This window comes from Cricetulus griseus, chromosome 6, assembly GCF_003668045.3.
Source record: "Cricetulus griseus strain 17A/GY chromosome 6, alternate assembly CriGri-PICRH-1.0, whole genome shotgun sequence".
NCBI lineage: Eukaryota > Metazoa > Chordata > Mammalia > Rodentia > Cricetidae > Cricetulus > Cricetulus griseus.
Window position 1 is genome coordinate 125,702,624 of NC_048599.1, and position 5,252 is coordinate 125,707,875.

Sequence of the window (5,252 nt, forward strand, 5' to 3'; positions counted from 1 at the left end):
AAGCAAGATTTTTGTCTAACAGGACCTGCACTTCAACAGGATCAAAAATAGAGTTTTATCTGCTTAAGAGAATCCCATTTGGATAATTTCCCCACTTCTGTGGAAGTTAGAATGCTCCATTAGATGTGTACAGTTCAGACTTAAAATGTATGAGTTATTGCTGAAATGAAGCATGAAACTCAACTCAATGTATAACAATCACCATTTCTGAGGTTTTAGGGTTTTTTTTTTTTTAATTTGCTCTGTTTTAAATTGTTTTTTAGTAGGAGCCTCACAAGATAGAAAATAAATAACACTATATCTACACATCTCAGTCTTGTAAGCACATGTTATATGACACATTGGCTATGGAGGGGAGAAGAGATGATTGACCTGGCAAAAGTTAAATTTGAGTCTTTGTCAATAGTCAGAGCTCATACCTATGAGATTACAAGCACAGAAGCTGTAGGAAGTTACCCATGTGGGCCTTGTTGGTGGTGAAAGGAGCCCTCCAGTCACAGCAAAGAGACTGAACAGGGAGCTGGCATGGAGCTAGATAGGGAATGCCCTCTTGGGTAGACACATCCCAAAGGCTTGAAAGCAAGATGATCCAATTTGCCCATGTGTGAGATGGCTTACTCTGGGACTTGTGTTTTTCTGCTGAATTTGGAGGTTAATTTGGAAGGAATGGATTGAGCTAGTCATAGAGAGTGACTCATAGCAGAGGCCTGACTCTTGCAAATGAGTTGGGAAATATGAGCAGTGTGAAATATAGCAGGTGATGGCTAGATAGCTCAGGGATGGTTATTGTTACTAGAGGGTATGAGATGCTTTTCTATTTATAGCACACCGTTCTGAGTTTGTTCAACTCCCACCTCCACCCTAAAATCTCAATGTGACATCAGGCTGAAGAACAGCTTGTCTAGGTGAAGTTGCTTAGGGGATTCCCACAGAACTTCAAATTATTCACATTTCAGTGACATTTTCTCACTAATGGCACAAGACTGCTTATAGCCAGCTGTCAGAAAGTGACACTGAGATGCGCTCCAAGGAAGGCTCTGGATACTTTGGGACTCATTTCTCTGGGTTACAGTCAAGCCAAAGTAGTGTCTTTTCTAAGCCTCTGTCCTATTCTCAATTCCCCACATCAAGCTATCCCCCAAAAGACCTTTTGTAATTTATCAGAAAGACCTTTGCTTCTTCTTAATTTTTCTGTCTTTTTGGCTCGATGCCGAGATGGGTTTCCTGTTTTTTAGTTAGTTCAATCACTTGCTTACTTAATATGTGTTGAATATCAGACTAGGTGCAGTTAAAAATAAAACTTGTCCTCAAGATTTTCATCGGGTGAAAGAGAAAATGAAACTCTGGAAATATTCTCTAGAGTGAGCAAAACAAGCTGTGCTATGTTGATCACGAGCAAAGAGTCATCAAAGGAAGATGTTCAGTGGTCTATTACGGGCACAGGTGAAGATAATATTTAAGAGACTCATAATAGAGGTTACAGGACAAAGGTATGCAACTGACTGGGTTTATGATCGTCTTAAATATTTGTTCAACATTTGTTTACTGGAGAGAATAAGCCCCATGTAATCCTCTTCTCTATTGCCCCAGTGAGTCATGCAGCTCTGCCTGCAAGCTTGCATGCCCTATTTAGCAGGGTAAGAGCTCTGTGGTTACCTGAGCCTGCTGCTCCCCTTGAAGACAGTCTAGCTGTGGCAGTCACTGGATTCCTAGCACCCCTCCTCACTAAGTGGCTTTATTAAATTATTCCTCCCTAACACCTACAGTGCTGTTTCTGAACAGAGTCCTAGTAAACACAGTTTGCCCCATTTCCTCATATTTTTGAGCATCACCGGTAGTTGCCATCTGGCCTTCTAACTCTGGGAAGAAGCAACAGTCTGAGCAAACATTTGGAGGCTGGAGAGGTGGGGAGTGACATCCCAGGATGCAAGGTACCATCTGTAGTAGAGAAGAGGGGAAGATTCAGGGGAAGAGGCAGCAGCTTGGAGAGGCTGCATCCTTCAATGCTGAGGAGCAAACCCAGGGTCTCAGGAATGGCAGTCCTGGGCCCTAATGCTGAGCCACACTCCCAGCCCCTTGAAAGCTAGTCTAGTAGAGAACTTGCACTTTCATTAAGTCAGAGAAGGACACTTAAGGCTTATTTATGAGCCAGGATTATGAGTTATATAAACAGATTTGTGTTTTTCTATTTCCTTCTTATTTAACAGATGAAATGGTAGATTTTAAAGTATAGACTTGTTGTCTCATTATATATTTATAAAAATAAATTTCTACTGTTTCAAAAATTTTCATTCGCTCATAACTGTAATTGTGGTTAATATTTTGATCTCTTGTAATCCATTACTATTTCTGTGGTTGTGTGTGTGTGTGTGTGTGTGTGTGTGTGAGTATGTGTGCACATTCATGTCATGATCACACTCTATATGGGAACTGTTTTCAGTTTTTATACTTAATATAACATTTATGTACCATATTATTAAAATCCTCATAATGATATTTTCTATTGTATTATAATAAAATTTCATATTCACTTGGCAGAAATATGATTTGGAGAAGTAGGCTATGTTGTCCCAATATCAAATGATTGGGAATGCACTAAAGACAGGAGGAAATAGCATGGGTTCAAGGTCTAAGCTGGGCAGTAGTAGAGGAACGGAAAGTTCAACTGTGTTATTGTTATTTCCCAGGCTTTGATTTTTTTCAAGAATCCAAACCAGGTTTTCTTCTTACTTCTCACCTAGCAAGCCTTAGCCTATGTTTGTTCAGTGGATGAGTGAGTGAGGAAGGGAGCGAGCTCATGATGGACCTTGATGTCTTTGTTTCGGGAGGATCATTCCATCACACCTATTCTAAACAGACTTCTGATCTCTTGCTGTATTGACTGGAACACCAGAGTTTGGGTCCTCAGCATCCAGAAACAGCTGACATATGTTCCTATAACTGTGTAGAAAATGGGATGGGTAGAGACAAGAGGGTTGCTGGAGCTCGATGCCCATTCAGCCTAACCAAAAATAGTTCATTGAGAGATCAAGTCTCAAGGGATAAGGGGGAGAGTGTAGAGCAGAACACCTTATATCCTCCTCTAAACTTCACATGCACACTTACCAACACACATACATACACCCCCCCCACACACACCACACACAGACTATATATATATATATTATATATATAATATATATATATATATTAGAAAGAGAGAGAGAGAGAGAGAGAGAGAGAGAGAGAGAGAGAGAGAGCTCTCTATATATAGAATTGGCACACCAATTCCCTTTGGTGAGTCTTAAATATTTGTCTTTTATTTTCTGAAGTGGAGTTCATGAAAACTAATGTTCAACAAAGAAGTTAATGTATTTAGCTTCCTTTTCAAATGTATTTCTTATTTATTTTTGGCCTATGAGCAATCACTTATAACAGTTCCCTCAAAGTTCATAGCACTGTGCTTGAAAGAAAGGTATACATTCTGCCTTCCCCATAACCTACAATTTAGTTGAGAAGTAAAAACTGATACCCAGTGATAAAAAGGCTATGATTTAGAGTTACGATTATTCAAGAATGCACTTACTACCTACAGAAAAGGACTAAGAAAATATGATAGGAACATTAGTAAGCTAAGTAGAAAGCAAAGCCAATTTTATGAACTAAATGGAGTTTTTGTGCTTCTTCCCGCTTGCTGTGTAGTGACTCTTTCTTTAGTCTTCTATGATAAATGAATATCCCTATATTCACCCTGTGTTCCCATCTGCAACCTGGCTTGCAGAGGCAGCTTCAGAGACCACAGACCTGACCCTAAAACCTGCTGTGAAATGCACGTGAATAGTCAATATTTTCTGTGCGATGATCTCACTCTGGGAAACAATGTTTAGGAGCTAATTGAGCTAATGAGGATATATTAGCTGTTGGCTTAGTGAGACTGATGGTACAGTAATCTGATTCCTACTGTCTCTTAGAAACCTAGCACTTAAAGATAATGCCACTACAAAATGTTAAACCAGAATTCTCAATGTGTGTGGTAAGTTCTCATTGGGCAGAGTAAGTGGTTAGCATGAAGTCATCAGGGTTTCTTCACTTGAGTTCCAGGGGTAGAATTCAGGAATCCAGTGGGACTGGATCAAAAGGCCACTAAACTTTTTGTGTTTTCTTTTATTGTGATTCCAAGAAGTGGAATGTTCCAGCCATAGTGTTTGCAGTACTTCTGCTGTATCAGTAGCTGATACAAATCTGTGATACTTTTTATGACAATTATTTCATGTCTCATGAAGTTGGGTTGTGTTCAAACCCACGAGGGGAAATTATGATAATCATCAGGGCTACTGTTAGACATTGTTATTTAATGTATTGGAAAAGTACAATACTATATCACCAATTTGTCCTTAAAATATCTTAATATCAGTAGTTAAATATAAGTTGTCTCCTTTATATGTTTGTGTTTTATTTTGTACTTTTAGAAGTACGAGCACGAGAAAGCAACATAAACTAGACAAAAAGACCTGGATTAAAAAAAACAAAAGGTTGGGTTACTGCTTAGGATGAGTACCTTGGGCCTTTCTTTCCTTATGGAAATGTTGCTATTTGCAATACAAATTCTTCCTGCTTTTCTGACACAAGGGGATCCCACCACCAGTCCCTTTCTATGGGGGAGAACTTGGACCAGTTCTGCTGTCAGTTTATACAGTGAGATCCTCACCATATGCAACTCTCAAGGCTGGGAAGATGACACGCCGCCAAAATGGCTGGGAAACATGGAGAAGCAGAGAGCTTGTGGCTGGACCACCTTACAAGGAGAAGTGACTTCTGCAAAATTCCATCATGCTGCCGGCTGCTACTCTCCCTCCTTGGCGCCACTACTTTGAGACACTCACATAGTATCAGTGACATTTTACACAAATAAACTAACAAAACCCAGAGTGCAGGAGGCAGTCTGTCTGGTTATTTGGCTTGGTAGAAGGATGGTATTAGATGTGAAAAGAAAACACACAGTAGGGCCAAAGACCCTTTCCTGTCTCCCAGTGGGTGGGCCTCGCTGGCAGTGTTGCCTTGGCCTCCAGACTGCAGGTGGCTCAGCTTTGGGTTAAGTCTGGTTCTAATCCTGTATTCTGAAAGCTGGTGAAGGTGGAACAGATCCTCGGGGCTGAGGTTTGCTGTGACTTTGTGACAGGACAGGGCTGGGAAGAATGGGTCAAATCTGGCACCTCTAGAGGCCCTGGAAGGTTGGCTGTGGAGTGTAGCCCGCAGGCAGAGCACTGAAAAAT

At 40.5% G+C, this 5,252-nt stretch overlaps 1 long non-coding RNA gene across 1 annotated transcript; it reads left to right on the forward strand.

The window, feature by feature from the left end:
- The first annotated feature begins 1,384 nt into the window (after positions 1-1,384).
- On the forward strand, positions 1,385-4,905 carry LOC118237894. Its single transcript, XR_004770420.1, has 2 exons — positions 1,385-1,490; positions 4,609-4,905. It is a non-coding gene; the product is annotated as an uncharacterized LOC118237894 (long non-coding RNA).
- The last annotated feature ends 347 nt before the right edge of the window (positions 4,906-5,252 follow it).